This window comes from Oxyura jamaicensis, chromosome 4 (genome assembly GCF_011077185.1).
Source record: "Oxyura jamaicensis isolate SHBP4307 breed ruddy duck chromosome 4, BPBGC_Ojam_1.0, whole genome shotgun sequence".
Classification (NCBI taxonomy): Eukaryota; Metazoa; Chordata; class Aves; order Anseriformes; family Anatidae; genus Oxyura; species Oxyura jamaicensis.
In genome coordinates, this window is record NC_048896.1 from 91,674,897 (window position 1) to 91,688,150 (window position 13,254).

At 37.7% G+C, this 13,254-nt stretch overlaps 1 long non-coding RNA gene across 2 annotated transcripts in view; it reads left to right on the forward strand.

Annotated features, from left to right (window-relative positions):
• Window positions 1-12,226: 12,226 nt before the first annotated feature.
• The window catches only part of LOC118166485, an 88,526-nt gene continuing 87,498 nt past the window's right edge, over window positions 12,227-13,254 (forward strand). For both annotated transcript variants that reach the window (XR_004750523.1, XR_004750524.1), the window contains exon 1: window positions 12,227-13,045. This is a non-coding gene — a long non-coding RNA (uncharacterized LOC118166485). The remainder of the gene's footprint in view (window positions 13,046-13,254) is intronic.

The window sequence follows — 13,254 nt, forward strand, 5'->3', positions numbered from 1 at the left end:
AACCATTAATTACTGCTCCTCAGTGGGTTATCATACCTCAGCTGAGCTACGGTAATCCACTCTGAAAGTACTATCTTGTCCTAAAAACATATATATTATCTCACATTTGCCAAAGCCTAAGAATACATGTACACACAGTCATTTACAGTCATAGCTAGGCTGATGAATGGTAACTTAGTAACTAGCTATAATTTGGGTATCACTATAAGTCTACTTTTTATCTCACTTTCATGTTTGTGAGACAGAAGCATTTTGTGTTCTTCAATTAATAGGATAACTGTTCACCAGCACAGAATCTTTCAGGTATACATTAAGATCTGTGTTACAGGTTCTATTTCAATGATGAACCTCCCAGTGGTATTTTTACTTCCTTATACTGAAAGGAAATTTTCCCTAAATCATTAATTCTTGACCTAATCTCTAGGGACTGGGAGAAGAACCATAGTTGGAGGGAAGGAGGAAAGATGGAGAGAAGACATTTAAAAAAGCCCTGAGTCAATAGCTGACCTTATTATATGAATTCCTAAGAAGATGAAAGAAATTGCTGACCTGAAAATGAACATAAAAGGGTGACGATTATAAACTGCAGTCACACAAAAGAGAAAGAAATGCCTATATCGTCAATTTGCAACTATAAATGCTATCACAGGGGACTCTCTTATTTCTCTTAATAAAGGCATGAGTCTATATTGCTATCACTTATTATTAGCTTCTTTATTTGCATAGTACTAAGCAATTTGCATTAAGAACCTATTTTTCCCTCCTCTATTTTGTTTGTTTTTCAAATGAATTTATGTTCACAGTGGGAGACACATGAGAAACCTTGGATTTAACCACAGAGAATAGCAAGCAATAGGCACATTTCCTTTTCTGTCCCCTGCTGACTTGCCAGAAGAAAAAAGATTGCTCAGTCACTGTGCACATTCAGTTCTCATCATCTGTGGTCTCAACAGGGGCATCAGTAAAATGTCAGTGGGATTTCCAGTTAGCATTAAACATGCTGCTGACTTTTTTGGGGGTGTGGGTATCCTTAGGTTTAATTCTCAATTCAAAAGCTCCATTGCTGCTCTGCTGTTTACAGGCTATCATCTCACTAATTTGTATCTGGTTGATTTGCAGTCTTCTCCTAGCACCTTTACATTTTTATCTCTTGGGAAACCTCCAGGGCAGGAATGTCTCCACCTTTGTGTCTGCAAAGAGCTAAATATATTTTAGGATCTCATTTAAGCAAAAAAATACACAAATCTTCTTCATCACTCATAGACAAAAATTGCCTCTACCAGACTAGAATTATCAATAATTGTTAGCCCCCGAGCCCCTGTTTAACTACATTGTGTTGTCATAATGCTGGATTTGTGTTGCTCACAGTTTAAGCAAAAGATGTACCTATTGGGTGCTTTGACAGCACTGATCACACCTTATTCACTTTTTAACTTCTGTACAGGCTGCTGATTTTTTTTTTCTTTTGCTGTATTTTTATTATTCTTTTTAAAAACAAACAAACAAACAAAAAAGTATTAGCTTGCTTAAGAAGGTGATCTAGTGTAATGAAATACGTACCTTCAGAGCACGGGACACTGAATGGATGCTATATAATACTTGCTATATAATACTGATTAGTGGTAACCATAACTTCTGTAGGTTTATAGTATTCCACAATAAAAATTAATGCTTGCATAGTATTCCACAATAAAAAATAATGCTTGACTTTCCCTTACCGTAATCCAATAAATAATTGATCATTCCTTGCAAATGAGCCGAGATTGGGCAGACAGGTTTTAAGTATGCCATTATAGGAAATTAAATGTACCTGGGATTATTCTTTCACAATGAGCGCTGCTCATAAGTTCTGTTACTCCTCCAAAACTACATGTCTCCGTGCAAACTCCCTATGGGCTAAAACAACACCTGAGATGTGCAATTTAAGCATATGTACAGGCAGGTTCCAATGTCTGGAAGATTTCCAAACACTGTTTAATTCATTAGTATAGGTGTTAATAAAGTGTCTACCAGCTATAGAAGACTCCAGAGTTTTGGTAATCAAGCAATTTGCATTAAGGAATATGTTCAAGTCCTCTTAAGTAGTTTTGGGATCCAACTATTCTCAACTTTTAATAAAAGTCTCTGATTACTGAGCTATTCAACAAATGAAGTCTGCATGCAGCTGTATTCAGATAGAAGACAAAGCCTTTCTAAACTAAGTGGTGTGGATCCCAACCAGAGGGTAACACCTTCCACCATCCCAGGAAAAGGCCAACCTAAAACAAACACTCCAGCACTGATAAAACCACCTGATTTTAGTAACTTAGCTAAAGGCTTGGCTTCTATAGGCTCTTTTCGTAGTTACAGGGTTGTAGAGCTTGCATGGGACTTACATCTCCAACTGTGAAACACTGTGTCACTCCCATAAGGTACTGGGAGAGCGCCCAGAGTGACTAATTTCCTCGGTTAGTATCGCAGCTAAATACTACAACTTAGAAGGAATGATTCCTCTTTTTATAGATCAGTGTCACAGGGAAAAACTACTCACTCATATGCTTTCAATCTAATTGGAATCAAAGTAGTTTATTGATTGATTAACAACAGATCATTAAAAGCCAGGCATCAATATCAGCAGTACAGCAAATAATCATAGAATCACAGAATTTCTAGGTTGGAAGAGACCTCAAGATCATCAAGTCCAACCTCTGACCTAACACTAACAGTCCCCACTAAACCATATCCCTAAGCTCTACATCTAAACGTCTTTTAAAGACCTCCAGGGATGGTGACTCCACCACCTCCCTGGGCAGCACGTTCCAGTGACTAACAACCCTTTTGGTAAAGAAGCTCTTCCTAACATCCAACCTAAACCTCCCCTGGCGCAACTTAAGCCCATTCCCCCTCGTCCTGTCACCAGGCACGTGGGAGAACAGGCCAACCCCCACCTCGCTACAGCCTCCCTTGAGGTACCTGTAGAGAGCGATAAGGTCACCCCTGAGCCGCCTTTTCTCCAGGCTGAACAAGCCCAGCTCCCTCAGCCGCTCCTTGTAAGACTTGTTCTCCAGGCCCCTCACCAGCTTCGTAGCCCTTCTCTGGACTCGCTCAAGCATATAAATAAATCACAACACTAGACACTTACAAAATATTAAGAATATCTATAAATTTGTAAACAGTGAACAAGCCCCTGTAGGGTCACATTTGCATTATGAAGTGGTGTCCCTACACACTGCATCCTGTAAATTGGGACAGGTTGCTCTATTTTTAATTCCTCCTTTTAATCTGACTCTTTTTTTTTTTTTTTTTTTTTTTTTCCCCAGAAATTTTTCTTATTTTCTATTTAATCTGGTTGATAGTTCTCTTCCCTTTCAGGGTTAGCTATTCGGGAGTAAAAACCCTTTTAAGATAGCTTTGAGTGTCCTGTACATACACATTAGTCTCTCACCAGCTTTTGTTATGCAGACCAAATCAGAGAGTGGGGGAGTCTGTGAATTCCCCCACTAATCCCATATAAACCATTTGCTTATGTGGCTCACCTGGTACATGCTATGGAAAGAAATGACAGTTAGAAGTATTTGCAGATGGCGTTGCTGACATTAAAAGAAGAAATCCAAGAGCAAAATAGATGCTCTATGTGCTACAAGCTCACTTTGCATATTGGTTTTATATTGCTTACACACCTGGGCCCTGACAAATGAGAAGAAACTCTATTTTGGTGAAATTAATTGTGACTAACAGTGAATAACTGGATACAGAAAGTCAACTTCTATGATAATTTTATTCATGTTTCACATATATTGCACTATAAGGAATGCATTGCTTTTTCTTTATTTTTTTCCGAATAAATGTAAAAATTAATATATAAAGAGATCTCAGTTTACGCACACGCTTTATTCCATTTGTGATTTCCAGACAATGCTTGCCACGGATAATTAGGTGGTCTAGTGTTAAATTATGTTAAGATTAGCAATTTATACTTCCAGTCCTTATTTTAAATTAAATGTGGCTATGCACACGCGGGTGTATGTGCATGTGTGTGCATATATTGGTAAGAGAATCCCATGTACTGGACATGATTCCTTCCCCACTCCACCACCACCCTCCAAGTAGCTACTGGTTCTTTCTTAAAAAAAAAAAAAAAAAAACCTGAACAAGTCTGAATTTGAGGTACAACATAAAGTAAGTGACATTGCTGGAGGAAAAGAAATAAATAATATGCAGGTAAAACCAGAATATCAGAAGTGACTATTGGGCAAGAGTACTGTCTGCTTTAAAGTGCCTGAAGTCCCTGTCAGTTTAGAGGAAAACAAATGAAAATACCCATTTACCTGGTTCTTTAGTACAAACCCTAAACGACTTCACCTTGCTCTAGGTCCTCAGGCAAAAACAGAAAATGTCAGGACTGAAGAAGAAGATGTGCTGAGACTTATGACCAGAAGGTTTTCAAGCCGGAAGGCAGAAAAGGATCCCTTTGTGGCTGAAGAAGCAGAGTAAATTTCACATGCCTCAGCCTTGAGAGCTTTGGGTTTGTTTGCTTGTGAATTCAAGAGGCTTTAAACAAAACCAAAAGAAACAAACAAACAAAAATCATTGTTTTTTCTTCTTTTGTCCCCTTCTCTTTGAAAATAATAAAATGAAATCATTTTCATTAATCTAAACAGTCAGGTTTTGCTGGCTATGTGATTTATTAACCAGAACCTGGGTTAATGAATACACTGTTTGGGACTAAGATTTATCTCCATGGCTCTAATAAATAATATTTTTCTTCCCCTTGTGCAAAATTCTTTATGGGGCAAAAGATTATTGTTATTTTAAAATTATTATATTTTAAGCTGCAAGTTAGAAACCATCTATGTCCTTAGTCTGCAAGGTCTAGAAGCAGGCTGAAAGTGAAATCTCAGAAACCCCATTGATGATATAGGATGGAAAGAAGAATGCTAGAGGATATAGCTATAGGAACAGAATGATCTATACTGCTATAAGGATGGGAAGAGTCCGTTTGTTCTGTGTAAGATATACACAGGCTTACATCCTAACACACAGGCTGTTTCTGATCATTATACTTCCCTTTCACCAGTGGATAGGACTGGCAGTAGTTCAGACATAAAGCAGGTATAAATGTTCCAGCTGTAACTAGTAGGCAAATTGAATATATTGTTTGTGTCGTATACAAGTAATACACTCATTCCTCCTAAAACAACAGGCTAGTTAATAACAACAAGTAAGTAAGGCAGTCTATCACCTTGGAGTTCCTACTTTGGAGCAGATTTCTCCTGGGAGAGGTAAGGAGAAAGGATGAGACACCTCTTGTGCCCTGCTTTTCTTGTTCACAAAAGATGCATTTCAGAAGCATCAGACAAGTTTGTCCTCTATCACAAATACTTGACTTTTGGAGTTTAACCATTGTATTAAATATTGGTATACAATCATTCCGTATTATTTGTCTCCACAATATACTTTAAGTGAACTTCTGATTTAGGTGAAAGCACAGGAGCAGTTTAGGTCACTGAATAATCATTGAAGAGAGCAGTCAGCTAATGTACTTTATTATTATTATTTATTTATTTATTTATCTACTAGTATGAAAAAAATGTTGTGTATTCCTGGAAGCAGCAACCATTTCTGTAATCAATTTATCTTATACATCTTGTCCAGCTGTGGACCCAGCTACAGCATACATCTCTGCCTGTAGGCAGGGATGGCTGGCAAATGGTGGGCATGCACAGTGCTCCCATGAGGGCAATTTTGCTAGTCCTTCATCTGGTGCAATTTATTTGCTTGGGTTTGTGTTGCCTATTGTTACTAGTTTGCTAGGTGATGTGAGAACGTCGCAGTTAGATGTCAAACTACAGATCCAATTTAAACAAAAGTGGGAGTCTGGTGATAGACATCTCAAAATCTGCTGTTGGTATAGGCTGGAGGGCTGTTTTTTTTTCAGGAAATAGATCAATAAAAGGTTTGGGATGATTTTCCTGGTGGTAGCAGTAATTATACCAATAGGACCAGAGTGACTCACAATCATGGCAGTAAGCCAGACCCTCTTAACACTCTGCAGGGAACCTAAAGGTCACTCAGTTTTCAATTAATTGATTTCTGGGGGCTCACACTTTTCTGTGGCTTCCCTAAACTGTTAGGAGGGCTTTACTTTTCTGCCTGTGCTACTTTCTGTTTTTATTGGCTTTCTAAAATCAAGATGCACCCTCCCTCTGGATTGTACTTGTTCTTCCCTTTCAATAGGAGCACAAAGGCTACATTTGAATGTCCTTATCTTTATGCAGATGTACTTTTATCTTTCATTCTCAAAAGTCCTAAATAGCACTATTGATTTAAATGTCTCTTTCTGATACATCTTGATAAGATGAGATACTTATGTATTTCTTGACAAGGTGATGCAGATAACTGACACAGAGTCTAAATGAAACACTGGTGGACATCACTGTTCTGGTTTTCATGGTTCTCAGATTATTCAGCAAAGCGAGTTAACCAGTATTTTACATTCCTTCCAGTTAAGAATCCAAAGAAATAAAATGACTTTACTAAGAGGTGGAGATGGGGGTAATTTTCCATGCATCTTGACCCATTTGAAAGTCATGTTTTCTTTCTAAATCACACTAAGAAGTATGGTATCTACCTCTGTCCACAGAATATGCAAAGAATTATATTAAATTGTTTTATCTGAACACCTACATTTTACATTACTGAAAGTAGACATGAGACGTACAATAAACCAGGTATGTGAGTATATTTGAACACTGGCTTCATAGATCTCAAGAGAATGATATGAAACATTGTTGTGCAACTATAATCACCTATAGAATATTGATCACTGAAATTGAAATAGGTGTGATTTGTATTTATTTCGGAAATATTCTCCTAAATATTTGCCATTTTTATTTATATAGGAAAGAAGAAATAGTCTGACCATTACAGAAAACAAAGTTTGTGGGGCTCTGTAAAGATGGAGGTGAACAATGTGAACCAAAACATATTTTACTATTGCCAAAAACTGAGCACTGAACCTTGTGTTCTGTGTGAACCATTAATGATAAAGTATAAAACTCTAGTGTGTGACCACATCTATCAGTTAACAGTAAGCTCAGACACATGGAGTTTTATGTTTGACCCACTAAGGAAGACACAAGACAGATAGTCACACTCTGGTTTATAAGCCCTTTCAGGGAATCCATTTATATATTTCTGGTTCTCTGTTTTCCCATGCTTGCGGGACTACAGTGCCTATAGACAAAATATCCTCCAAACTGAGCCACTCTGTTAATCCATATAAAAAATCTCACCAATCAAAACAATGACTATGACAAGGCCAACATGAGTATAACTCCTCAAGCTATGGTTTGGAGAGTAGCTAAATGCAGCATTCATAAAACTAAAGTGTCCTTTCCTGTACTTGCCAACCCATTAAGAGGAGTGGTTACAATTGAATGAAATCCCTCACCACTCCATCCTGATAACTCACCCCTTCATCAAACCTAGCCGAGAAAACTAACATCCAGTTCAATTAAAATAAAAAACTGTTCCTTCCCTCTTTTCATACTAATCTATTAAGGCACTAAGAGGATTTAAGAGGATGTGAAGTAAATGGATTTTTATACTCTCACTGGAAGAACTCTAGCTGAATTTCAAATTCTTTAAAGCTTGAGTTCCAGTGTAATGTGATCATTGTTTTTAGTACTTCAGGGAAATGTTAAGAGAGTTCTTCCCAAATTTTAATTAAATAATAATAGAAATAATATCCAAGAATCAATATTGTTCTTATTAGATTAGCCTTTATTTGTTACTGTTGTGCTTCCATGGGATTTGGATGTGCAGATGGTTTTATAACTTTTATTTAGACAGAAGGCTTTGTTTCTCCTCTTTCTACACAAGGCCATTAATCCAACCCCTGAATAAAATCTTTGTATTTCTAATGCTATCCCACAGCAACTGAGAATGAGAAAATTTGGGGGGGGGATTTTATTTTATTTTTTTAATTTTATTTTTATTTATTTATTTTTATTTTTATAGTTATGTAACTTTATTTATTTTTATTTATTTTCCCCAAGGGAAAAGCTGATCTGTTAACCCAAAAAGCTGGTTTCTGATTTAAGTTCATTTTCTGTTTCCTCTATGACAACCATGAGAACAGTTTGTTTAAGGTATTTTATTGAATGGAGGAAGTCAGATACAAGCAGCGATATACAGCATGAATGGTGAGATTTCAGTTACCACAAGCTATCCCTATACAACAGACAGACAAGTAGATGCTTACTTGAATATTTTTAACTATCACAAATGTATTTTGAGCAGGTGAGGATTTCTGCAGGAAACAATCTCAGCATGGCTCTATTGTTGTAATAAGCTAACCTTACAATGTACATAGAACAATGAGACAGAAAAACAAAGTGATTGAATACAGCCTTTAAATTCAGGAGAATGGGATTTGTTGCTGCATGTGGTCCACTTGTAATATCATAGCAATGGCACTTAGCTCCTAAAGAGCTGTTTTCATCAGTACATCTCAAAGCACATTACAAAAAGATGTGATATCCTTTCCTGTAAATTTGAAATAAGGTAATACTTATACAAGGGTACTCAGCAGTCTGTTTGATCAGGCAACACAATCCACTTTCTGCAAATTTTCATTGTTCTTGTCATTTGGCAAGGATGCTTCTCTCTTTTGCCTACACAGAAATCAGCCAGGAACTACTCCTATTCTAGGAAATAACTATAATTACACATGTGAAAAATAGTTGTGAAAAGAAAACTGATCTTCTATCCTTGAAGCATAAGCCTTCCACTGTGCATACCACAGTGCCTCAAAGAGCAAAGGTGAATTGTAGGTTTAGAGTTTCCCATAAATAATGTAGATTTAGAGTTTACCATAAATAATGGTACATATGGACAGTCAAAATGACTTTTAGAAGAATTTCCCACTGGAGCAGACTGTACTGCCATAGTCCTGCTGACATCTCTTGTCAGCCCTAAGTGACTCCAAGAGTCGATGGGGTAGAGTACATAGTCTATGGACAAAATAGATTGTATCTGAAATGTATAGTGCTTTACTGGGCCCGAGCTTGTTTGTTTTGCCTTTCAGCTTCTTTTAGAGCTTCCACTTTAAGATGGAATTCACCCTGGGTGATCTGAGGCAGCTCAGTACTACCCCCTGCCAATTGGTATAAACACTGGGCCCGAAGTACAGATAAATGCCTAGGCTTAGATGGTTTGGGTCTACTGGAGAGGATATACTGCAGACATTGAAGTGCCTATCATCAGACCTTACTCAGTCTTATGTGAATTTTAGAAGGATGGTGCACCAAGATTTGTCTCAAACGTCAGTGAATTGAAGTTATAGGCTAATAAAAATGTGAATTTGGGTTATGAACCTGGGGCTTCAAATGCCAAGCTTGAAATACCTGCAGATACCCACTAAGGTCTGGTCTGATTTTTCAGATGTTTAACTCTCAATTTCTGTAGATTGGACAAATACAGATTTTATTCCATACTTGAAAAAGGCAACCAGAGTTTTTCTGTGGAGTTACTGTCCCAGGCTGTATTGCTTAGCTGGAATGCTTGATTCTCCTTGAAGCTAAAACATGTGGAGAACAGAGCCAATCCAACACAGGTACTAAACAGCAAACCTTTCTAATCAGAACTGTAGTCATACATTTTTCTCCCAGTATCTAGGAGATTGGTCTAATGCCCTCTTAAATATTGTTAATCTCCTCATGGATCAGAGGAGTTTGTATATGCAACAGGAAGGGAATGGATGATATGAGATGTGCTAGACATGATGCTGTAAAGCTTTCAAAATTAGACCTTCAGAAATTCTGGTGCATGGGAATCAGGAGAAAACTTTTCAAAGCATCTTTTCATGCTCCTCTTCTCTGAAGAGTTCATGGAATCTACAACATGGAAGGAAATGGGATGTGGATTTTATATCACTAGTTGAATACATGGCTCTCTCCTTCTCATCAAATTTCATTATCTTTTTAAAGGAAAAAAAAAAAAAAAGGCAGCAAAAAGTAAGCAAATAAAAATATGGGCTGTAATGTTCCATGTATAGAAATAGAGAAGGAGAGAAGGAGAGAAGGAAAGATAAAAGAAAAAAAAAAAAAAAAAGGTGTTGAGTTTTGCCTGGTGTATGCAGGGTGAGTTCTTATACCTGATCTCTTATAACTTGGTTGACTACACTGTAAATTTCTCTCAGCAGGCACCATGTGTCTGTATGTGTTTGCAAGGCTTTCTGTTCACTTATGGCGCTCTAGCAATAATAAACTACTTGATACAGCAGCAGGAAAGTCTTCAATAAGTCTTACAGAAATGCCTGCTGGTTCCTGTGTTGTATCTCACCAAGGAAACCCACATGATTATGCATGCTGCCTCAGTAGGCCTGCCTATTGTTGCAGGGCAGTGACCAAAACCTGTGTTACAAAAATGATATTGCTTTGGTGGAGGTACAGAAAACTGCATTCGGGATAAGAACAAAACGTTTTCTGATTAATCCAGATGAAAAGAGGTGCCCTTTTAACTTGTTTGTTTATTAAAAGTTGCATTGTAAATAGTTGTTAGGTCCAGAAAAGGGAAACCTGACATTTGACCTGTAAACTGGAGTTTGTGAACTCCCTCACCACACTGTCATGATAGCAGTGAAAATTAGGGAGATGCAATCTGTGGGAAGTAGGGTTTTTCCCCTTCATTTTGATGGTATACATGACAGAGCTGATGCTCTGAAGAGAGACTTGTGGCAACTGTTGAATTTTACTGCCTGAAGGGCTGCTTTTAGAGACAATGAAGTTCAGAAACACTTTTCTGGTCACAGCTCCTCTCATACCTTTCAGAACTAATGATCTAATGACTAGTTATATGCTTAATAAAAGACAATGCCCTCCACAACCTCCTAAAATTAGTCTGGTCATTGTGCTTTATGAATAATTCTTTGATTTGTAAATGTTTTGAATGACAAGAGATTGGCACCTGTAGTGAATTTAGATGCCATGAATCCCAGACAATGACTTTTAAATGTACCTTAGTGTGACTATATAATTTCACCTGTGAAATTGTAGATGACTGTGGCTTGTAACTTTTGCTCAGAGATTTTTCCTTGATCTCTATCTTGGAAATAAGTTTCTGAGTTATATTGTCAGTGCATAAGACTTTTGGGGGAACTGTCTATAGTGTTACCCATATAAGTGAAGTGTGCACTTCACTTGTAATCAATCTGGTCATCAACAGGGAGATGCAGATGCTGTTTTTCATTCTTGATTGCCTTTTCTAGATATTGGTGAGCAGAAAATAATCTTCTCCTAATTTTTCTCCTAATATCCAAGTGTACAACCTGTTTACTAGCTAATGGAGATAAAGAAAGCTAAACATAATTTCATTTCTTTGGCTAAAAAGAAAGATTATAATTTTGTTTAATTATACAAACATTATTACCTTATGCAAGTCTTAGAATTTACTTCTTGTAAATTCAGCAGAAGATCAATAACTTGCAGAGGAACTGCTACATGAAAAGCATATAACCCAAGTCAGCAGGTAATATACAACTTATATAATGATCAACATAAGCCCCATGTGTCATCCTGTGGAACAGTTTTCATGTTTATCCCCAGACAATTAACAAAAAATATCAAAGAAAGACAACAATATTTCAGTCTGATCCCTTCTGCCCCTCAAAAATTAATAGTTTAAGTCTATTTATCAGTCTATTTAATAAAATTATCTATAACTGGCCAGAGATATAGTGAAACATTCATCTCCTAGGAGACGCAGCTCAGCTTCTATGCATCTCTCCGTGTTTCTCCCTGGCAGTATTGATTATCTCTCAGGAAACAAGCACAGTATGTTTCCTACTCTGTATCAGTTCATTGATCCCTCTCAACTGAGGGCTCAGAGTATGCTTGTGAGTAACCAACAAAGAGAGAAAATTCTCCCCCTACAGAAAACAAGTCTGATGCAAGGGACTATAATGCGATGGGAAAGCAGGGTATGAGTCCTCTGTCCATCCCTGGCTCTCTTGAGTAAATCCAAGTATTTTTAGGCCAGTGACAGGATATTTGCATAAATCTGATTGTGAACAGCAAGGCAGTGCTGGCTACAGAGAGCTGGCAGGCTGTTCTGTCTTTGGCTCAGTCCATTTAGGAATCAGGCAGCTGAGATACCAGCTGTATGTTCTCAGTGAACCTTCTGTAGATCCTGCTAGAGTGACTTGCAAAAAGAAAGTCTGGGGATGATAGATATGGATGTAGTTGCCAAGACTTGGTTAAAGGGAATATGTTTGGAGGGGGAGAGCAAAGGTAGAGAACATAACTTTTGCTGATGGTCTTTATTCATTAAGTGAAGACGTTAGTGAGCCTAATATAACTTTGAATAGGGAGGATTGCTCTAGCTGCCCTAAAGAATGTTTTAATTCCTGCTCCATATAGTAGTTTGGTGCTTATAGCATTCATCAGTGGCTGTGGGCAGAAACAGACTGAGGTCCTGATTGCTGCTGCTCAGACATTATGGATTTTACATGAAATCACATTTGGGAAAAACATATAAACAACCGTTGAAGCTGGAGCCGAGAACTCTCCATTCTCCCAGAGGAGGTCCCCAACCTTCCTGCCAGATCTGCCCTAGTTTTCATCTTCTTTTTCCAGCCCAGTGAAGTCTGGATTATTTCTCTGTACACTTCAAGACTTTTCAGCTGGCATTGTTCAAGCATTCTGCCCTCCTGCCAAGCACCCTCGACTCTGATGGCTAAGCAGATTACCAAAAACACGAGAGGTGGGGAGTCAAGTCCTGTAAAGCAGAGGTGAGAACTGAACACAGATCTTCCAGAGTTCTGCTGGCTGTTAGTGTGCTATGTGAAATCATTCCCATTATTCTTTTAAGTGGCTTTGCCTTGAAAGATCAGCCACTGCTATATTTTCTGGGGCACTGAGGAACCAGTAAGCACACTTTGTAGATGGGTTAAGAAAACTTGCAACATGGAGCTCCTCAGGCAACATGGGGAGAAAGCCTTCTGTGCAAACTCCGCATAGACTTCAGCACAAATCAGGTGCTGGGTTTCTTGCAGTTTTCAGAGGTAAGTGAACAAATGGAAAAGTTAAACTCAAAATGCAAAATGTACTTGAATTCTAGCTACTGAACTTTTCTCTCCACAGCCTGAGATGCAATCTCTCTCTCTTATTTTTTTAATCCTTCCACTATGTCTTGTGTTTAACATTACAGAAGATAACTAACCACTTATTGAAACTATGAGAGCAGACTGGCTTTTTTTTTTTTTTTTTTTTT